The sequence below is a fragment of the Argopecten irradians genome, chromosome 8 (assembly GCF_041381155.1).
Source record: "Argopecten irradians isolate NY chromosome 8, Ai_NY, whole genome shotgun sequence".
Taxonomy (NCBI): domain Eukaryota; kingdom Metazoa; phylum Mollusca; class Bivalvia; order Pectinida; family Pectinidae; genus Argopecten; species Argopecten irradians.
The window spans coordinates 39,673,037-39,697,749 of NC_091141.1; the positions used below are offsets into that span (position 1 = coordinate 39,673,037).

A 24,713-nucleotide genomic window follows, 5' to 3' on the forward strand; every position below is an offset into this window, starting at 1 on the left:
TGGATAGGTCAGTGAGGCGAGAAAGCACGCACAATGATAATGGTTATCATTGAGAACCAGTGAAAGACATATTAGTGACATTGTAGTAACCATCTGACATTTTGCTTACGCTATGCATAGGAAATAAACAATGAATGTGCTCATTTTCAAAGACACAAACGCTTTGGGAACTGTTAATGATATTAACGGAAACGTAGGCTTAGCTTAGGTTACATTTGTTACGTTATCAGTAGATGTTGTGTTATTTTTGAGACGCTGCTAATCTACAAAATTGAGGGGTATAACAATAATTCTTTTTTTGCATTTCTATATATTTTTGATGATTGATAGGAGTTCAAATAACTGATTGCGAGTAATAATTTGTTGTTGGGAAACATTTCTGCTGCGTCAAGCCCAGTATGAAAAATTTGCTGAAAAATCACCATTTTTTAGCTTAAAAGCTTATTTATTTATTTCTTCCGTACAAATCACTACACATATTTGATTATTTTTTCCTGGTATGTATTTGTCGTTCTATTGTGGTCATTTTGATACCACATTTGTCTACTTTAGTTGAAAAATATCAGTGTTATGACTATTCTTCATTTTTTAGTGGCCATCTTGATGACGTCATAACCGGAACCTATACAATGTTAACATTGGTTTTTGTTGTTGTTGTTGTTTAAACTGATTGATAAGTGGTCAAAAAACTTATTAGAAATAATAGATTGCTGTTGGGAAACATTTTTGCTGCGTCAAACAAAATATGAAAAATTTGCTGAAAAATCACCATTTTTGAGCTTTAAATCCGATTTTTTCATTTCCTGTGTAGAAATCACTACATATATTGGATTTTTTGGTCCGGATATGTATATGTTGTTCTATTGTGGTCATTTTGATACCTCATTTGTCTACTTCGGTTGAAAAATGTTAATGTTATGACTATTTTTCAATTTTTAGTGAAATTCGAGATGGCGGCCATCTTGATGACGTCATAACCGGAAGTTCATCCCAACTTATGCAATGTTAACATTTGGATTTGTGATCAGTGGGTCATAAGGGTTCAGAAAAATATTGGTTCGGAGGTTTGGGGGGGTGCATGTGGGACCCTCCTAGCCCATGGCCTATTAAATGATCTGTCAAAATTGACGTTCATACACCAGTCAACAACAAAAAATAACAATTATTTCTAAAATTACGCGCTACTTTTCTCGTTTTCACGCGTTAGTTATCTCTTTTTAACGCGTTATTAATCTCTTTTTAAAGCGTTAGTTATCTTTTTTAAACACGATTATATTACGTTTTTTTATCTCGTATTAATGCGAGTATTATCTCTTTTTAACTCGTTATTCATCTCATTTAACGCGATTATAACCTCGTGTTCGTGCGTTTGTTATATCTAATTAATGTGAGTATTATCTCGTTTTCACCCGTTATTTACCAGTATCTCTTTTTAACGCGATTATTAACTCGTTTTCATGCGTTTGTTATCTCGTATTAATGTGAGTATTATCTCATTTTCATGCGTTAGTTATCTCTTTTTAACGCGATTATTAACTCGTTTATAAGCGTTTGTTATCTCGTATTAATGTGAGTATTATCTCATTTTCACGCGTTAGTTATCTCTTTTTAACGCGATATTACCTCGTTTTCATGCGTAATTTATCTCGTTTTCACACGATTATTATTTGGTTATGGTTACGTTATGTTCTTGACATTCTCCAACACAATATGATGCATAAAATCAAAATCGGCGGTGGACAACTATGTATCTTCTGCTTTTCAAATCATTACACTATTAATCCCTTTAATGGGACAATTTATTCGAAGAATGCATTGAACTGTGCAAATATCAAAAATAAATCGTTTCTAATGAAAATAAAAGAGTGTAGTCGGAACATCTATCGGTATAACAACATGTATTTCATTTGCTGAGCACAAAGCCAATCACAAAACAGAATAAACTAATTAAAGATTAATTGCCGGAAACATCAAACAATACCCCGTAAACAAGAGCACGGCAGACAATGTGAAAAATGAACACTGTTTGATATGACTATTTCTTTGGTTTTATGCATTTTTAAAATTAGCTTAAAACAACCAAGCTACTTCATCCTGGAAATAGGATAGAATTAATGTATCTAGTTTCATTAAAAACAAAATGCGTCCGAATGTAGTTTTTTGTCAATATTCAACGAACAGCAAAATAGCAGTTACTGGTCCGTAACACATACACCAATTTATATTTTTGATATCTTTTCCTGATTTTCCTGTCTAAATAATGACACTGCGGTAAAAAAAATGTTTTGTTTCAAGCTAATCAATAGAACCAGCACTCAACAAAATATTTAAAAATTACATGTATATCCCGATATGAACGAAGTGATTGACATCAAACTTATTTTAATGTTTTAAGGTAGCTCCATACTTTTGGTAAAACCCATGTCATTTTTTTCTGATAGGTCTTATTTTCTTGCATTTTTCATGTAGATTTCAAATTTGTAAAGAAAAATTGGTGTTCTCGAACTACTTTTTGAGATATTTGAGCTTGAAATATACCATCCGTACAAATTTGCTGGCAGCAAAAAGAAAAATTCATCAAAATATGTTTTCCGTAATATTAGGGTGTATGTAGTCTCAATCCTGTTGATTTTTTGTCCTTAATTTCTAACGATAAAACAATATACAAAACTGTTGTATTTTTTCAAATAATAACTAATTTTCTTTATTTCCGATGACCGTTTCTATACGTAATTATTATGTTTTGCCATGTTTTCCCACTTAAAAAAACAATGAATAGGCAAAAAAAGAAATGAAAACCCATGTCAATTTCCCAATATTTGTATATGATATGCCCAGGGTAATATATTTTTCAAATATCATATAAAAACATGGGGTCCTCGATCAAATTTTCACAATTTTGTAAGCTTAAAGTTTGTAACTCACAACCCTACCCCCATTTCATCCAGAGCTAAGATTGGTCATATTTGACTATTTTTAAAAATCATGCCACAAAAAAACATTCTACATCAATTCATATGTTTTTGTCATATTCTATCTGGTTTATGTCTGTTTATTTTTATGATTTTCTCCAAATTTTGTGTTTTAAGAAAATCCGTGGGCGATTTTTTTTTAATTCCGGAATTTCAGTCCGGACGGGTCCCCTCTTATCATTTATTGCGACGAACGTTACTTCCGGTGTTTGAAAGTTACGATAGGGGCCGCAAAAACCTCAGAGATAGCATGTTATATTCACTTCATTGCTTTTATTGATTTATGTAATGATTTCAGACATTTAATATTATATGTAGACAATTTTCACTTATTGAAAAAATATCCAAATGGAATGTCGTAGCTTATCGGAAACCATTCTGGTATTCAAAACAACCTCGGCAGCTTCCGGTTTAGCGTCATATGAATTGGCGCGGTTTTCAAAAGTATGGACCTACCTTAATAACCATTTCATAAGTCAAATACAGGAGTTCCCCGTTATACCGGCAAAGTAATCCCCATCATACCGTCCCCTGATGTACCGCCACTTTAGTCTCCTTTTATCTTTTATACCGTCCCCTGAGGTACCACCAAACCCGCATACCGCCACTGTAGTCCCCTGTTCAACAGTCCCCTGATGTACCATCAACCCGGCATACTGTCACAGTAATTCCCAGATTTACTGTCCCCTGATGTACCTCCAACCCCGCATACCGCCGACAGTAGTCTCCCGCCATCGTCATACCATCCCTGATGTACCGCTAACCCCGCACAACATACACACAACACACCGCATACATGGGAGGCCGTCCTTACATGACCATAGCTGTTAATAGGACGTTAATTAATCAAACAAACAAACCATCCCCTGATGTACCGCTAACCCCGTATACCACCACAGTAGTCCCCTGTATTACCATCCCCTGATGTACCGCTAACCCCGCATACCACCACAGTAGTCCCTTGTTATACAGTCAACCCCGCATACAGCCACAATAGTCTCACGTTATACCATCCTATGATGTACCGTACCGCCAATCCCACATACCGCCGACAGTAGTCCTCCGTCATACCGTCCGCTGATGTACCGCCAACTCCCCATACAGCCACAGCAGTATCCCGTTATACCGTCCCACGATGTACTGCCAATCCAACATACCATCCCCTGATGTACCGCTAACCCCGCATACCGCCGACAGTAGTCCCCCGTCATACCGTCCACTAATGTACCGCTAACCCCGCATACCACCACAGTAGTCCCCTGTATTACGATCCCCTGATGTACCGCTAACCCCGCATATCATCACAGTAGCCCCTGTTAGACTGTCAACCCCGCATACAGCCACAATAGTCTCACGTTATACCATCCTATGATGTACTGCAAACCCCGCATACCGCCGACAGTAGTCCCCCGTCACACACACCGCCCCCTCATGTACCTTTACTTTTTTGTTCTGTTTACGCTCGATGACAAATAGGTGTTTGAATTATGATGTTAGTTGAAGTCGTAAAATGAAAGTGACTAGGAGACCCAAATTGTATAGATGGCGCTTCCTTCCGGTTAATTTCCTGCCATTTTAGAAAGTGTAAAAGGGGGACAGTTAGCGCAGATAACTTCTGGTTTTTCACTGGCCGTATAATTATAAGGATAGACGTTCTCTATCGGTAAGTGTGCTCATAATTATTAGCATTGAGCTTTATGTCTAGTTATGCAGGTGAGCAGTGTTGAGTATGGAAACGTATTTGGCCCTGCATTTGTTGTGATAAAACATAGTCTAAACGACTTTAAAAACACGACATGGCGAGCCACTTGGCACTTTCACGATATAGATTGTGCGACATATCCCTTGTGATTGACGTCATGTCGACATTTACTTTGTCGACTTGTACAAATACAAATCGATAGGCGACTTAGGAAAGTCGTTTGTATCAAAGATTTTAGACCATGTCGACTTAATTATTTCGACTTGTCATTCAAATAAAAAGAAGTCGATTTCACGAATATCGACTTGGTGCTCAGTGAAGGAAGCTGCTGGAATAATAACAGGGTTATCTTCAGATGCAAGTAAAGATTCGTTATTTTTCGAAACAGGGTTTAGTAAATCTTTTGGAAAAGGCGAAAAAGGAGAAAATGAAGTCTAGTGTACAAAATGAAAACAAATACTAGTATATATAGTTTTGTAACAACCCTTTTACCAAATAAGGTTGGTGACAATAGTCAGTACAATTTACGTAGTAAGTATGCTGTTCCTTCTTTTTGACTCTCTACTGGTACCGCATTCTTCTCACCATCAACCTAACGTCTGTGGAAAAAGAGGAGAAAACATTACCTTCTTTGCAAACTTTTTAAAATGCTATTACAAATTATTCTTATTAGTCGCCGTCTTCCTAATATAGTTCCGTTATATGGCGATTGTATTTTTAATTTAATAAAGTTCATCAAAATATTTGATTTGCTTCGTTTTAATATTGTTGAAAATCCAGCATGTACATGTAGCAATGGACACCCTTTCGAAAATATTTCACATTATTTCTTAGAATGCAACCTTTATCAAGCAGCATTAACTATTATTTAAAAAAAAAATAGATAATCTTAATATTGGTATTGTTAATCTTCATTTATTTTTATTTGAAAATGAAAATCTGCCTATACACAGAAAGGCAGAATTAAGTCTTTAGACATATACAAGCTTTTATCAAATCAAGCAACATATCTTTTTAAGTAATAGTAATTATATTCAATTCATTTGTATGGCTTGTTATAGTTATCATGGAAGGCTTAATAAAGGACAATAAATCAATATGTTTAAATCTACATCTTTCTGCAACTCGTGTGTCTGTCATAACATTATCATAATATCATGAACTTGACCGACCAATTTTGAGGTTGTAACATTGACAGGAATTAGGAGAGGGGAAGGGAAGGAGGTATCCTCAACTCTGTCCGCCGCACTTCAATTCCGCAACCAAGTTGCCACCAATCTTTTCATTAAAGCATATGTAGGGGCACCAATCTCTCCCTGTTGTTGCTTTCATACTAGTATTGATATTCGTAGGATGTTATACCATTTTATGCAAATATTATATCACCATTTAACATATATGTGTGTCTAATAAACACAAAAGTGCATATAAAAAATCCAATTACCATTTGGTAATTTGGCTCAATCAGTACTTTATTCCATATAGGGCATAGTGTTATGGATTTTTTTGGGGGGATGCAATTAATTATTTCTATTATATATTTTTTTCAAGTAAAATCACAAGCTCAAACTTTTCAATGGTGGTAATGGTGTAAAGTAAGTAACTTTATGTAGCTAAAGAAAAGTATTAATTCGTCTGTTCCTGTTTTTGATTTTTGATAAAGAAAAAATACATGTGGCATTTGGTATTGGTGAAGCATCTTTGATTACCAGGACTCAAAAATAATCTTTTCATGCCTCTTTCAGTACATGGACCACAACATATGCTCTCGACTGATACATGTCATGGTGCAGACAATTTTAGAATTCAAACTGTTAAAACTGAAACATATACAGCTTATGAACGTATTCATTAATATAGGCTAGCTCGGAGATAAACAACATGTTTGTACAATGAAAGTTAAAATGTAGTTAAATGGGAACATTTGTATGTATGTATGTATGTATGTATGTATGTATGTATGTATGTATGTATGTATGTATGTGTATGTATGTGTGTATATATGTATGTATGTGTGTTTGTGAGTGGGTGTGATGGTGAATATGTGTGTGTTTGTGAGTGTTAGGCAAGTTTATGCAAATTTAACGATGATATCATTAGAAATTAATGTAAGAAAAAAGAAGAAGTAGGAAAATGATTTCTGCTTGCCGCAGTCATATTCTCCACCCCTGAAAAAAATGGGAATATTCATAATTGTTGAACTGAACCAAGACGGCAAAAAACTGTTACTACATTTTCGGAGTGAAATATAAGGTTTTGCTATGAATATAAAAGCGTTATACTTCACTGCAGTGTAAATGTGAAAATGACAATTAGGATATTTTTCACTAGCTTTTGATCAATCGGAATGCAGCATTGACAGTGGAAATATTTTTTTTTTGTTTGTTACCTCGTTGGTTTGTGCGGAAAAATGACGTCATATTTATGTATAGAAATATGACGTTATGCTCACAAAAATACGACGTAATAATCACAAGGGCAAATAGCTTTCGGCGGGACTATTAGTAACGGTTTTCTGTAAATTGAAGCGACAAAATTGCAGTAAATAGAATATTCCTTTTTTCTTGATGACAAAAAAAAATCCATCGGAAAATCAATGGAATCGTACGTTTAAACGTATTTTATATTATCAAGTAGTCTGAAAAAATAATTATAAGCATTGATGTAACTATTTTTTAACTTCATCGGGTTAATACATTTTGTCTGCAAACTGTGAATCCGCGTCGCGTAGCGGATTCTCACAAAAAGTTATATAATAAATAATATATAAATGCAATATTTTGCAAATTGACATGGCTCTTGCAATATTTGTTAGGATCACTAAGTCAAATTCTAAGACGACCTGTTGACATTACCTTTAGTCTGGCATTATCCGTCGAAAACATTTCACATTTTCGACCACTGTACAAACTCCATTTAAACTTTGCAACAATAGTCTACGCTACGGGGAATTTCCATTTAGATCATTCACAGGTTTACGACGCGCAAAAAATAAAATAAATAAATAAATAAAATACTAAAAATAGTAATACCAGGTTCGCAGGTTCGATTCCGGCTGGCTGCATACTACTCTTGCTCAGTTACACTTTATTTGATTGGAAGTTCCGCAGGTCATGGCTATCTCAAGGAACTAGATTGCTATAGCCAGAGGACATTGAATTATTTTGATAGAAAAGCAATTGGTAAAATTTCTTTATGGATTTTCGCTAAACTCCATATATAAACAAAACATTGGTTTAAAGTTCAACTGTTGAAGGTCAATGTCGATAATCCGATATCTTCTGTCGTTTTATTGTCTTAAATATCTGCCGTTCTGTCGTGTTTTTATAAATGACTTGAGCTATGTTTATTGGCTATATAGAATAAACGACAGAAGTATTCGGTTCAGGTCACTGTATTACTATCTTGAACAAGTTAGAATTTTATGGCTATTAGGTTTGGGTCAGAGTCATCGTGACTATTCTTAGAAATAAAAAAACCCACATTTTCAGGATTCTCAAAGTTTTAGTTTTTTTCATTGATTGTAACATAACCTCATATTATGTGAATATACATGTACTATCAAAATATCTAAGACAAGTTTGGAGTTTCATGGTTACCAGATCAAGGTCAAAGGCACTTTGCAATTTCTTGGAAACATTTGTCAACATTCTCTTTTTGCTTCATTGCAATAATAAATAGATATGTAAAAACTTGTTTTATTCAGCAGCACAGCAGGTTGCATGTATGTTTGTTATAAGTTCGATAGTACTGTTTAACTCAAGTGACGCTCAAGATACATGGACCTCTTGGTTTCCTCAATGAACGCCATGTAAAGATACATTTTAGCAATTGTTATACATTTGTATTGACCAAAAGGAGTAAGTTAGTCTAAAGAATATCTGAGCGTCCCTACGTCTTGTCTACCCTTAAAGAATATGTCGAGTTAACTCGATTTTTAAAGGACCTCGGATTTCCTTGAAGTAACAATAACTATATCTTCCTACAACTCTTTCATAATTAAGCGATTTCTCCCAGGGTTCATAGCCGTCCCTCAATATCACCTGTGCTTCACAAACGCTTTTCCGACTCATAATAAATTCTATAATTTTCTATAAGCGAAATGCTAGTTATTGTAGAGTATTATTTTAAAATTCAACATTAAACCAAAGAGTAAAGATTATTTTGCGGATATGAGAGTTTAACAATAATTTTCTGCATGCAGCGTCCGCCATTTCAAAAACAATAGCTATGACGTAATCTACAAAATTGGTGAAAGTAACATACACATGAAATATTATATCATAATCCAAAAATATATAGAGAGAGGTAGAAAACAAAAGATATAACGAAAGTAAGAAGTAGGAAAACGGAAAGAAAAGATTGAGACATAACCAAACTAATTTGTAGAAGTATAAAGTTACAGTACACACTGATTATATAACCACTGTAGCTACTGCATGGCGCGTACTAACTACACAGTCATTTTCCATCGTCAGATCAATTGTCCATAAAACACATTCCGTAGATCCATCCACTGTTCACTCCAGTTCATTCTAGGTATCATATCTACACAGGCAAAAGTGCCACGCATGTAAATCATGCGTGGCAATTTTCATGTGATTTTCACATGAATCTCATGCGTAAATCATATGATTTTTTGACACGCATGATTTTCGCATGAAAATTTCATGTCATTCTCATATGATTGTCATGCGATTTACATGTCATTTATTTTACACATGAGAATCGCATGATTTTTGTTAAATTTTAAACTTTTCCTAAATTTTGATATTTTCATATTTTCACTCTTTTGCAATATCTCATGTCATTTTTCGGTCTATTCTATAAAATCTGTTTTCTCGCTAACTGATTGAGTGTTAGAGACTATATTGTATGGGCGCTATGTGCTCTTGATTCGTGCGAGGCAACTAAAAAAATCCAGATATATATATATTAAGTACATACCCGCGTCATGTTCGGAAAATATCTTCCAAAAAAGTCCAAAATGATTACATCAAAACTCCACACGAAAATAGGAACAAAATTTAAACACTTTTGAGAATAGATTTTTAAAGAAACGAGAACTTGTTGTCATGAAAGTGATACCAAATATTGCTTTTGTGTAAATATGAAACCGGCCCTATAAAACAAATATAGGCCTAAGTTATTTGTAAGTGTATAGGTGCGTCATATTCGAAAAACATTAAAAAAAAGTGGTTACATTAAAACTCCACACGAAAATTAGGATCAAAACATATCTTTGAGAACAGATTTTAATGAACCAAGACATGAAATCGATACCAAATATTGCTTTTGTGTAAAAATAAGTCCGGCCGTATGATTTTTTTTTTTTTTTTTTTACTTTCCAAATATAACTTAATGCAACATTATTAAAATATTTTAATAACTGCCATATAACTGCATTTGATATATATATATATGTAAGTTAACTGTATTCAATGTAAAACATAATGGTATCCCGAGCTAGAATATATCAGGATTTAAATTCTAATTAGCCATTAGGAACCATATCTGTCAGCAATATTTGATCTAATACAAAGGGACGGATGTAGACTGATTTTTTTAATTAAGCAAATTGCAAAATATTCAAATATTATGGTCATGTTTAGGATTTGAACAGTGACCTTAATTTTGTGTCCTTTAGAAATAACCTGAAAATATACAAAAGCTTAAATAGGCTACCATTCAGTATAACATTACAATTGCAAATATGCATTAAAAATTATAATGGAAATATCCTTGTCAATTCTTAGATCTAATTATAAAATATTTGGTGGTCACTGATCATGGCTTCAAAGCCAACTTTCCACCGAGTTAGGATGGAATCCCGGACTTGCACAAGACTGTGACGTTTCTGACGTCTTTAAACATTCTAACAACTGGAATCAAGTGTATTCCGGACATATCTATCTACATCAAAAATAATACTCGCTGATTTTATTTCAGCCAATAAAGTTAGGTTCTTTTTTAAAATAATTCTTAAAGATAAGTAGCAATTAAAAGGATTATTGTTTTTCAATCTAATAATTGAAAAATGTCGGTATATCTTCACGTAATATGCTATCCGGATTATGTCGTTTCGGAAATTACACCATCCCGGAACCGATCGCGAAGGACGCTGACAAACGGACTTGACGAATGTTGACAGCAGTTGAATAACAGCTGAACAATACATGGTAAGTTGTACTGGATGAGGCATATAGGGCCTAACCCGTTGTAAGTCAGCTTAACAGTTTTTAATTAGAATCACAATGCTTGTTTTTTTTTTAAATAATGGTGATCAGAACATGCAGTCAGTGATGAGCCACTGTCACTCGCGATCGGCATCAGTTTAACTAAAAAAATACAGTGTGTCGTTGCAACATTACAAAATAAATATAGGCATGCAAAATAAAACTTTTATGCTCAAAATGTTTAGGAAGTAAAAACAATACCATGAATACATGAGATAAATCTGGAGTCAGAATTAATCAGGTCGTTTCGGTGCCGAGTTGTACAATACTAGGTGCCTAAGTCGTTTCGGTACAAAGGGAGTCGTTTCGGTACAAGCGAGAGTCATTTCGGTACATTAGTTATTAATGTACCGAAATGATTGTAAGCTATTTGGCGTATAAAATAAATACTGTTAATTAGTGTTAAAGTTATTTATTTGTATAAAGCTTTAGTTGGAATATTACCGGTTTATGATATTTTGAAACAATATTTTAAATGGGCAATGCGCATTGATACATTGATACATAAGTTTTTTGAAGTTTCATAGAAATTTGTCTACTGAATCAATGTTAATTATTTATGTAATCCTTTTTTGATTTTTTTTTCGAAAAAAATGAACATGGTTGTTGATTTTTTAGGTTGATACCACCGATGTAATCTCCAGCTCCTGTGACAGACAGAGAAGGCTACAATACAGGACAATTTAATTTCCATTCAAGGTAAATACATGTATTGCCTGATAAATTAATCAATAAGCAAACATTCAAGTGCAGACCAATCTTTTTGTGAAAATTTGCTTTAGTAAAGTGATAGCACTGTACAGAGCTACATTTTAGGTTCTACACTTTTATGAGGCAAGCTACCAACAAAAAAAGGAATATCTGACTGACATCCATGAAAACAGGTTAAAAAATATTTCAATAACATAAAATTGAAACTTACATAAATAGTTTGAGTCAGTGGTTTTCAAGTGGGTCTGTCAGGTTTAGGCAAAGAAACAATATTTTATTTTAGGCCTAACTGATAAACATATGGCATATATCAAGGGGCCCTGCTTAAGTTAGAGTCTGATATATCCTTATTGTGGGTCAGTCATTTATCAGGGCCCTTCCTGACTTTCCAGTTTTCTAGTTGTGTATGCATGTGCATACATGTGCTTATTATGCCTTTGTGTTACCGGTAATTATTGTTCATCCGTGAAATTTAATAGATTATTGTATAATGCCCTATGTAATATTTTCCCATTTTGATTTTTACAGTGAAAGGAAACATGAAAAGAGGCAAGCAACTGGAGGAGCTGAAAAACTGCAAAATTGTGAAGCTGTGTTATGCAAGTTACAGCATTTATTGATCAATAATAGGTAGAATGCAAATGGTTCAGATGTCATCAATGGATCAGCTCATCATCCAGAAAGTTGATCATGGGAACTTGAACTGGCATTGACATGAAAACAGCTTAATTTGAAAAGGACATTTTCAATGAAATCAACTTGTTAGGATGACAAGCCTTGTTGGAAAAAGTGTTTTTATCCCACAACAAAAGACTGAACATTTATATCAACTGGAAGACAGGAAATGGACTTTGATATCCAGTAGTGAATCTAGTGTTGAAATAATAAGGCAAAAGGCATAGATAGTTGAAAGCTTAATGTGTCACACTTATAGACTGACAATTTAACTACATATAAAATGTTGTATATGTTATTTAGGATATTCAAGGAGAATTAATTTTGTTTTACAGTGTATCTTTTGATTGTTTGTGCATAATCAAATTGAAATGAATAATTTTCATCTTATCTAATGAGTTTTTGTCTGTTCCTTAAATTACATTTTGATATAATTTGAGATTTGACATAGGATTGTATTGCTAAGTTACAATAACATAATGCGAGATATGACATTTGACATGGAATGCGTACTTGTTATATATAGTACATTTCTAGAGAAGTTCTAGAACAATTGGAGACTTTTTCTGATCATCATGATAGAATGTCTAGACATGGGACATATAATTTACAAATTGATTAAATGTGCTCTTTTTTGTATTTTACATACATAATTTGATTAATTAATTACAAATGCAAAATGCAAGGGAATAGATTACACTATATGACATAATTTACATGTGTGATATGCATCACCATTCACATATATACAATACATGTGAAAAACATGCGTGGCATTTTTCGGCTGATTTACATATGATATAATTTACATGCGTGCAACGCATGTGATACGCATGATTTACATATGTGGCTACACATGATTTACGCATGTTGAAATTTACGCATGAGAATCATGCGTTTCTCGCATGATTCTCATATGTGGCTACACATGATTTACGCATGTGGAATTCTACGCATGAGAATCATGCGAGAAACGCATGATTCTCATATGAAATTTACGCATGATATACAGGTGTGCTCTTTACAGCTCAAATACGCATGAAATTTTCGCATGAGAATCATGCGTTTTTCACATGTATTTCATGCGTGGCACTTTTGCCTGTGTATGTGCCACCCAAGAAAATAAAATTTAATTTAACTAAAATTCAATCTTTTCGGACCAGAAAACTAAAAAAAAACAGGACATACATAACAAAAGTGTTTTCACTGTGGTAGCCACAGGCACAAGAAAGAGAATCAACAAGATTAACACGATACAAATCACAATTTAAAATGGCTACAATTGTGTCTAAGTTTAGTAAGTAGAATATTCAGATGACACGTGGTCCGTAGTTGAAGAAACATTGCGGTTTATGGCGTTCAGTAGAGTGATAGCAGCTTTAAATTTGCAATTTTAGTTATTATTATTTTCTTAGAGGGTATGGGTTTCTAGGAAATAATAGAGAGCGCAGCGAACGGGCCCGAAGGCCGTTCGCAAAGCGAACTCTTGTGATAGAGGTGTCTCCCTAACGTAATTCTATGTAAATCAATCCATTATATTGTAAGAGTTGGAAAACTTTCTCAACAAACCGGAGAACAGGAAGTCAACACGAAGATCCAGCATCGCGCAAGACAGCGTATCTAAAGTCCCACTCTCGCGTGAATTACAAAATCACACTCTCGCGTGATTACAAACAAGATACCGCTTGGAAAAAAACCAAAATGAAAACATTGGTGAAAGATAAACCTTCCCAAATAAATTCTTCCCTGAATCAAACAATTACATTATTTGATCCATGACATCTCTAACTTTAAAAAAAGCCGTTTTAAAAACGAGAGCGAGGTTATGCTTCGGGAATTTTTCCGCCTGGCAACGGAGAAAGGACGTTTAGCCAGCAAATAGTAATATTGAAGCCGCAGTCAACTGTATTTTTGCAGAAAGTGAAAAGTAGAAGTATCCTATGTTCAATAATTGTTTTTATTCTTACTATGTGAAAAACTCAATGCCAGTAAATTCAGACAAAGCTATTATCTAAATTAATCAAATACATTCTTATAAAAGAGGAATTCTAGCAGTACAGGTTATAATCAGCCGCTACCCAATAAGCTAAAAAACACCAGAAAACACATTGAATAATCGATAATACTGATGGGTTCAGGGGGAGAGTTCTCTATCGCATGAGGGCCACCTTTTGAAAATCCCTATAATATAGGATCTACCTTGGGCATATATACTAGTATAGTAAAACAATTAAAAAAAACGAAAGATACTGGAATTCAACGGCTTGCGCTCATCAGATTAGGCTTAGGCCATAAAACTTAAAATAAAATAATACAGTGGCACAAATATAGTCTTGTCTATGTAATAATGAACCACGAGTGAAAAAGAATTTAGGCCTCGATCCCAGCCCGTGGAAAAGCTTGGCCAATGTCTTTTCTCGAGGATTTGAAGATTATCCCCTGACCACATCACAGAAAAGAACCCCATGGTCATATTCTTTTTACTCCTCCCAACTTTGTAAGACACATATGATGAAATTTCCAACTTCGGTTTCCCAGATATTTCAATCGCGCCAATATCGTCAGGAGAACGTCGATAAAGCTCCATAGATTGATGACTGAACCACATCTAAGGTAATGCGACTGTCCGTAAGTTACGGCCGCAAGTATTGTGATGGAACGTCACGTTTCATAGTTCTAGGCTCGTGTGAGCTGTCCATACAACCCCGGGTGTTATATATGTTAGGTTTAGAAAGAGAATATATTTTTCCCCTAGCAACCACTGTATATGCCATGTGAATAATGGGAGAAAATTTAACAAGATAGATCGTCAGTGTACAAATACAAACGCCGTCGACCAAAATCTAACACACTGGGTACGTGGAAATACAAGTGGTATTTGCAAGGATACTCAAACAGACGTCAGTGACATACAAAAAATACAATTAAATTTAACGTGGATCACCCTAGTTCCACTCAAGGTAAGAGACGCCATGAGAATGGGATGTCAGTCTGTGAGTCATCGATGAAACCTGAGAGATATTAGATGAGTTACAGATGAATTCGACAAATAAAAATCCCAATGAGCAAATAATGCATAAATAAAGACTTAATCGAAGTGAAACTGCTACTATTAACATTCACTTGCAACTTCTACTGAATATAAACAAAACCAACGGGCAAACATCTGACATCTATACTAGACCCACAGATGCCAAAGGGTGAAGAGATAGTTTAAAGCATACTGGAAATATTTTAAAGAAAGATAAAATTAATTGAAAAAAAAGCCTCTGGTGTACAAACTGACATTTTCCGACGTTCCGTAACAATCGAACTAGTTAAGTTTTCTTTGGTGACGTATTTTAAATGACTATATGGCTGCCAATTTGTAGTTGACTACAAACTACTGATAACGTAGTTTGGTACTCCTGGATGATATCTCTACATTTACTTACCACTTCTACTACATCAATTAACCAACGCAAAGTGAAATCATATGGGGTATAACGGGACACCCAAAACGAGAACCTTTATGACGTTTAATGATGTTGAAATTGGGTAAGTGCCACTAATCACCTGACAAAATAGCTGTTCCATCTTTGTGGATTAAATTGTCGTTGATAAACGGGTTTCCTGATCAAACTTAAGAAATGTTAATGTAGAGACACAATGAGTTAATGATGTAAGGGAAATATAAGTAATAAACCATTTTCCAACTCCAGTGCATTACAGACAAATATCTCATAAAGCACGCTGCGTGTCTGTAAATTTAAAGCTATGGAATCTATATTGACCATAGTTTCTATATGAAGCAATTAAGTAGATAATGTAAAAACTAAGGAGTAAAACTGTTTTTTTAATCAACATTATCCATAATTTATACTGACCATAGATTTCATAAAAAATAATATATTGTGACTTTAAATTGATTATCGTTGATTTTACGGAAGCATTATGAATGAATGATTTTTTAAAGTATTTTACGTGTATCGGTAAAATTTTTAGTCTCCTAGCGGCGGTTCCGGTATATCCATACAGTATTCATTTCAATAGTCATTTCTACATGTGACGTCATAATAGTGTTCAAATAACTTGTCTTATTACATTTTACCCTAATAACATATACGTGAAGGAAATATAAATAAATGGCAGTAGATATCGCCATGTCTTAAGCTTTAAACACAACATTACTTTATTATCTTTTTTTTAAATTATGCGATAATTATCTATTCATAGACATTTTAATTATGTGGATGAGATAAATAATTAAACATCTTTATCAAAGCAACGAAAAGCTCATCAATATCCTCTATTGCAATCCATGTTTTTAATTGGTCTCTTGTCATTTCAGCTGTCAGTTTAATAATTTGTAAAAATCATCTGTACAACCCCTGATGACTGCGTCTATGGTGTCCAAAGCACACGGGAGTAGATGAGAGAAGTCCGCTAAACGTGCCTAATATACGTAGGTTAGGATGTATTTGACAAAACAAAACAACTAACAATAAATGCAGGTTTAGTGGAGTATAGGATGAGAGCGGCCATAAGCTTCATAGATTCCAGGTTGATATATATTGTAGTATAGTACATCTAGGATTCCATGAGGTTTGATGTATATTAAGGTGTCGCTGGGTTCTGATTCGATGTGCTTTCCAATTTAGGACAAATATATCCAATTGTTCTTGAATGAAAGACAAAAAACAAAAACTCACGCATTCAATATGCAGAGGGTTTGCTCTATCGAACATACCGCTAACTCTCATGCCTCGAAAATTAATTCTGGAGTAAGTCAGTAAATGTAAATCGCAAAATGCCCCATAAACGTTCGATTCGTTGATTGCAACTTGATCTGCAAGTAATGGAACTCCGTATTGCCTGCCATCTCATCAGCATCATGCCTTCCCAACTGGACGATGAACTTTAGGTACAGATTTTCAATTAACTTTGGATTGTTGTAAGAAAGCCCAGCTTTTATACCATTTTTCGTGAAAATCTATCAAGGGCTACATAAACGGTTGAAGAATATCGTATCCATCAATATGTATGAGATAATAAGGACCTGTATTACCGTATAATCTCCGTCGTAAAAACAACGTCTTGATCTCAGATGCACTCCTTTTACGTCAATGATGCCTCAGTATGTCCTCACGGTATTCGGAAACGAACGTATCCCAAGAATAATTTTGAGTAACCTCCACAATGCTTTGTAGCCTAAATTACAGAAGGCCTCTCTGTACAGATTATTAATTAAGCATAGGCTGTCATATTTTTGATACGCATTCTTTTGTAACAAACATTGCGTGTTCTAGCATGGCCAATGGTGCGCGTTAGCGCAACATGATAGATATGCTAGAACACCCAATGTATGTTACACACCAATGCATGTCAAAAATATGACAGCCAATGCTTATATTTACATTTTAACTCGTCATTCCCATTTTAAAAAGAAATTAGGTAAAAATGAAGTATGAAACTAAAACTTATTCGTCTGCATATAGCAAAATACCATTTGATGGAACAGCCTTTGAATTGGCGGGAAATAGTGGGCTTCCGGTGTGTTACTATGGATAACCGACTAAACAATAGCAGTTGATGAAATAAAGCGGATATAAATGGATAAATACAACACTTCTGTCCATTTAAAATATTTTAATTAGAATATATTTTCATATTGACCAATTTTAAGAATATTTTAAACACTGTCTTTTCGTGACCTCTTGAACTTTGATTATGGTATCAGTCCAAAGTAGCACCTGAGAAGAAGATCATCAATCGGCGTTATCTCCTGGGTATGGAAAAAACAGTCTGAGATACTAGTACAAAGCAATTCAGCAATATCAGGAACTGGAAAAGAAACATATTATTTTTAACACTTTCATAAACAGCTACAAGTATGAAACGCCAAACATGCCGTCAGGTTATCATATAGATCTAAATTATTTAGAGGGCAAAATATTTCGAAAATGGTGTTAATCCAGACCTGCGATTATAAATAATAATTGTATTATTTGGTTCAATGTTGTTTCTTCGTCAAATATATAACACATTTCAAAATGTATTTTAAAACAGAATTACAATGAAGGATTGTAATCAGAAAATACAATTTTGAACTAAATTGGCTTAGTAATATGGGGAATACCGCATATACAACAGCAATAATATTCCTGACAAATAGTAATTATTGATTGTAGTAAATTTGCATACGGTTCCACATTAATTTGAATGGTATTCACATTATTACACTGTATTCACAGCCTATTAGGTTAAGTTTAATATACCTTTTGGAAGCCCATCTTTCTTTCACCTTTGTCATTCTTCGGCTATTGATGATTGCACACTGAGTAAGTTGGGCTATTGCACAATCAGGCAATATTCAGGATATCGACTTCATATGTTCCAAGACAAGTCGATTTGTTCATGTCGACATGGTGTTATAACTTGTAAAATGGACGACTTGGGTAAGTCGCCTTTATATTTTTATCGGTAAATGTCGACTTAGCACCAAGTCGCCCGTCGTGTATCTATTAAATGTCGTGTTCGTTCGCATCGACAAAATGTGGGTTTTATTGATTAAGTCGTATAAAACATGTTGCTAAGTCAACAAGGAACTCGTCATGTCGCCCTTTTAAAGTCATTTAGACTATGATTTATCACAACAAAAGAAGGCCCAAATACGTTTCCATAGTTGAGGGATAGGGCTGAAAAAGTGCCTTATCGTCAGCCTGCAGGTTACCTGTTACACGCGTCACGACTCACTGCTTGGGTTTTAAAACACTGATGGAAATATTCGCCTGTAAAACCTAGGGCTTGCTCGTCTACAGTGCGTTGGTGTGACAGCAATGATATGTAGGTTCGCTGAGTAAATGAGTGAGAGCAGTAGCGGTTGCACCCCTTTACACGATGTGTGAGTAGCGCATGGATATGGTCCCTATAGAGCTCAGTTGATCACAAGCTGAGCATTACGGCTCATTAATACTGAGCGTTATTGGTCATTGTAACTGAACGTTACTACTCATTGTAGATGAGCGTTACTGCTCATTGTGACTGAGCGTTATCACTCCTTGTAGCTTTTTAGTACAGTTGATATAGTTTTATATTGGTAAATAGTCATATATTTGTAATTTAGGTTTTGAAATTTCAAAAATCTTTTCTTCTTACAGATGTTGTAGAATCAAATACTCTTCATAGATAGAAAAGTCTTAAGGTCCTTTACAAAAATTGTGAATTCTATGACCCTGGGGTCTCTCGTTTCCCCCTGGGGAGGGAGTTAAATTTACTATAGTTTATATATAGAAAAGACATTTTTGAGCATGGTTTAAACAGATAACTATTTCAGGTGAGTATTATTTACGTCTGTATAATTAGTGTATTTTACTTAATTTCTTATTAATTTGCCAAAAAATTGATTTTCAATATATTATTATACCTCACCAATGAGTCACAGTCGGTGATTGGTCGAGAGACGTCACGTGTGAGGGCGACAAAACATCATGTATCCCGCTGAACGTCATGTTTCCCCCATGCGGAGCCCCTCGTACGTTTAGAAAGAGTTATCGTTCGTGTAACGGAACTCTCCGAGGTATCCCGATAACAAACAAAATGGATGGCAGACGACGCTTTCGTTCGAGAAAATGATTTAATATTCGTATGATAAAGGATACAGATAACACAATTACATTCCATGTAATGTTTATATGATGTAACATGCTAAAAGGAGTTGATTTGGGATGAAAGATACGGTAGGTCTAACTTCTGATTTAATAATAACTGTAACGTTAGCCCAACACGACAACAGTGTTTTGGACAAACAATTTAAAGTCTAGCCATTACGTTCAAATTGTATACTAGCGCGAGAAAAACTTTATTTGTTCGGTATAATAAAAAATTTATTGCCCTGTCGGTAGGGAGACATGACGCTTAGTTTACCCGGGGCAAGTCATTTTGGTAAACAAAGCGTCATGTCTCCCTACCGTCAGGGCAATAAATGTATAATATGACACATGTCGTTCTGTTAATATTTTTTTAGATCGAAGTGTACTGTAAAGGACTGCTACTTGGAAAGTTATCAAGGACAGTGAAAATTATGGTTAAGGATAAGAAAGGTATGAGTGTGAATCTTGTGTCATTTTACTGAAAACCGACTAGGTTTACTTTGAAAGTTTCACAGAATATCGGAGTCAAAATTTATTCAGAGGATTTCAAAAGCTGATTTTATGAACGTTGGGAGAGGTGGTTTGTTGTATTTTTTAGTTCCCATGACTAATTGTAATTCTCGTCTGATTGAATGTTCTAGGTTTATTGCTTTTTGTTTACAATTGCTTGTGTAGTAGGCTTTGTGATTGACGTTGCCTACATAAGTAAGTAGAAAATTAACTCCTTCATATTTTTCATAATCATTTTTATAACCTAACACTACATTTTCCAATGTCACCATTTGTTTTGCAATAAACTAGCTTACTGAACATATAGCTGACATATGCAATAAATGATTGGACATATTTACATTCTAAAAAGAATTTGTTTCTAATTTTCTTCAACTCCGCGTGAATTACATATATATAGTGGACTATATTTTATTTTCCATTTATAAAGTAGGTAATTATTTGGCTGAACTCTGTTAATCAGTTTCCATTTAAATATTTTCATTACATTGTCTTCAAATTTTTGAAAAGTGAACAGAAGGGATTTTCTTAATTTTTGGTCTATCAGATTTTTATAACGGTATAAATGTGTTTTATCCCATAACTATGCATGTTTCACAATGGAAAAAACGTGATAAATTCCATAGCAGTTAGCTATCATTTAGGCTTACACACTTACCTACGGCGCCTCTGATTGGTCAATTCGAAGATCTATTGATTCCGTTTGGCTCTCAACTTCGGGCTACTTTTTATAGCGCATTTTCTTTTAAATAGCTTTATATTTACTGTTTAACAGGAAGTTGCTTATATTCAAAGTATCGAACAATATAATATTGGCTCTCTATTTAGGCACTATATTTTATGGCGGAAAGATATCACTACACAATGTCTGGTTGTAAGTTTCCCTGAATGAAGACGAGAAAATGGTCACCTCGGTATAAATATAGAGCTAAAGTTATGGGATAAATAAGTTCCCCAACGCGTGACTGTTGTTTATCATGTTTATCTAAAAACTCTCGTTAGTTAATTTTCAAGACATTCGCTAAAGCTCGTGTCTTTTCAAAATTTTAAAAATTAACTAACTCGAGTTTGATAAACATAATAAACAACAGTCACTTGTTGGGGAACCTCTATTTACCATGGTATGGGGGGATGGTATGTATGCAATCGGTCTAACTGACATTTTCCCAAATGTAGAAGGCGTCCTTTATCGCTCCTGGAGGTTGTTTAGAAAATAAACTCTAAATGCGAATTGAAGAATCACGTGGCGCCTTTTAAAAGATAAAAATATAATTGTCTCGAGTTAAAGAGTTAATCATCTTGTTTTCATGCGTCAGATATCTCGTTTTAATGCGTTAATTATCTCGTTATATTTACATTTTCGTTGTGTGTTTGACGCGCGTCATTTAAATGATCTGTCAAAATTGACGTTCATACACCAGTCAACAACAAAAAATAACAATTATTTCTAAGATTACGCGCTACTTTTCTCGTTTTCACGCGTTAGTTATCTCTTTTTAACGCGTTATTAATCTCTTTTTAAAGCGTTAGTTATCGTTTTTAAAACGCGATTATATTACGTTTTCACGCGGTTTTTTTATCTCGTTTTAACGCGTTGGTTATCTCTTTTTAACGCGTTATTCATCTCATTTAACGCTCTTATAGATTATAACCTCGTGTTCGTGCGTTGTTATATCTTATTAATGTGAGTATTATCTCGTTTTAATGCGTTAGTTACCAGTATCTCTATTTAACGCGATTATTAACTCGTTTTCATGCTTTTGTTATCTCGTATTAATGTGAGTATTATCTCGTTTTCACGCGTTAGTTATCTCTTTTTTAACGCGATTTTTACCTCATTTTCATGCGTTAGTTATATCTTTTTAACGCGATTATTACCTCGTTTTCATGCGTTATTTATCTCGTTTTAACGCGATTATTATTTGGTTATGGTTATGTTTCTGACATTTTCCAACACAATATGATGCATAAAATCAAAATCGGCGGTGGACAACTATGTATCTCCTGCTTTTCAAATCATTACACTCTTAATCCCTTTAATGGAACAATTTATTCGAAGAATGCATTGAACTGCGCAAATATCAAAATAAATCGTTTCTAATGAAAATAAAAGAGTGTAGTCGGAACATCTATCGGTATAACAATATGTATTTAATTTGCTGAGCACAAAGCCAATCACAAAACAGAATAAACTAATTAAAGATTAATTGCCGGAAACATCAAACAATACCCCGTAAACAAGAGCACGGCAGAAAATGTGAAAAATGAACACTGTATGATATGACTATTACTTTGGTATTATGCATTTTTAAAATTAGCTTAAAACAACCAAGCTACTTCATCCTGGAAATAGGATAGAATTAATGTATCTAGTTTCATTAAAAACAAAATGCGTCAGAATGTAGTTTTTTGTCAATATTCGACGAACAGCAAAACAGCAGTTACTGGTCCGTAACACATACATCAATTTATATTTTTGATATCTTTTCCTGATTTTCCTGTCTAAATAATGACACTGCGGTAAAAAAAAATTGTTTTGTTTCAAGCTAATCAATAGAACCAGCACTCAACAAAATATTTAAAAATTACATGTATATCCCGATATGAACGAAGTGATTGACATCAAACTTATTTTAATGTTTTAATAACCATTTCATAAGTCAAATACAGAAGTTCCCCGTTATACCGGCCCCTGATTTACCGCCAATCCCCCATACCGGCACAGTAATCCCCATCATACCATCCCCTGATAAACCGCCACTTTAGTCCCCTTTTATCTTTTATACCGTCCCCTGAGGTACCACCAAACCCGCATACCGCCACTGTAGTCCCCTGTTCAACAGTCCCCTGATGTACCATCAACCCGGCATACTGTCACAGTAATTCCCAGATTTACTGTCACCTGATGTACCTCCAACCCCGCATACCGCCGACAGTAGTCTCCCGTCATACCATCCCCTGACGTACCGCTAACCCCGCATACCACCACAGTAGTCCCCTGTATTACGATCCCCTGATGTACCGCTAACCCCGCATACCATCACAGTAGTCCCCTGTATTACGATCCCCTGATGTACCGCTAACCCCGCATACCATCACAGTAGTCCCCTGTTAGACCGTCAACCCCGCATACAGCCACAATAGTCTCACGTTATACCATCCTATGATGTACTGCAAACCCCGCATACCGCCGACAGTAGTCCCCCGTCACACCGCCCCCTCATGTACCTTTACTTTCTTGTTCTGTTTACGCTCGATGTCAAATAGGTGTTTGAATTATGATGTTAGTTGAAGTCGTAAAATGAAAGTGACTAGGAGACCCAAATTATATAGATGGCGCTTCCTTCCGGTTAATTTCCTGCCATTTTAGAAAGTGTAAAAGGGGGACAGTTAGCGCAGATAACTTCTGGTTTTTCACTGGCCGTATAATTATAAGGATAGACGTTCTCTATCGGTAAGTGTGCTCATAATTATTAGCATTGAGCTTGTATGTCTAGTTATGCAGGTGAGCAGTGTTGAGGGATAGGATTGAAAAAGTGCCTTATCGTCAGCCTGCAGGTTACCTGTTACACGCGTCACGACTCACCGCTTGGGTTTTAAAACACTGATGGAAATATTCGCCTGTAAAACCTAGGGCTTGCTCGTCTACAGTGCGTTGGTGTGACGGCAATGATATGTAGGTTCGCTGAGTAAATGAGTGAGAGCAGTAGCGTTGCACCCCTTTACACGATGTGTGAGTAGCGCATGGATATGGTCCCTATAGAGCTCAGTTGATCACAAGCTGAGCATTACGGCTCATTAATACTGAGCGTTATTGGTCATTGTAACTGAACGTTACTACTCATTGTGGCTGAGCGTTATCACTCCTTGTAGCTTTTTAGTACAGTTGATATAGTTTTATATTGGTAAATAGTCATATATTTGTAATTTAGGTTTTGAAATTTTACAAATCTGCTCTTCTTACAGACGTGGTAGAATTAAATACTCTTCATAGATAGAAAGGTCTTAAGGTCCTTTACAAAAATTGTGAATTCTATGACCCTGGGGTCTCTCGTTTCCCCCTGGGGAGGGAGTTTTTACTATAGTTTATATATAGAAAAGACATTTTTGAGCATGGTTTAAACAGATAACTTTTTCAGGTGAGTATTATTTACGTCTGTATAATTGGTGTATTTTACTTAATTTCTTATTAATTTGCCAAAAAAATGATTTTCAATATAATATGACACGTGTCGTTCTGTTAATATTTTTTAGATGAAGTGTACTGTAAAGGACT

General features: G+C 34.8%; 1 long non-coding RNA gene and 1 pseudogene across 1 annotated transcript; one reads left to right on the forward strand and one right to left on the reverse strand.

The window, feature by feature from the left end:
* The first annotated feature begins 10,559 nt into the window (after positions 1–10,559).
* LOC138330343 (uncharacterized) lies at positions 10,560–12,686 on the forward strand. The gene is made up of 3 exons (XR_011209558.1): positions 10,560–10,853; positions 11,529–11,609; positions 12,150–12,686. It is a non-coding gene; the product is annotated as an uncharacterized lncRNA (long non-coding RNA).
* A 3,830-nt stretch (positions 12,687–16,516) lies between these two features.
* Positions 16,517–19,786, reverse strand: LOC138329900 (uncharacterized; annotated as a pseudogene).
* Between the last annotated feature and the right edge of the window lie 4,927 nt (positions 19,787–24,713).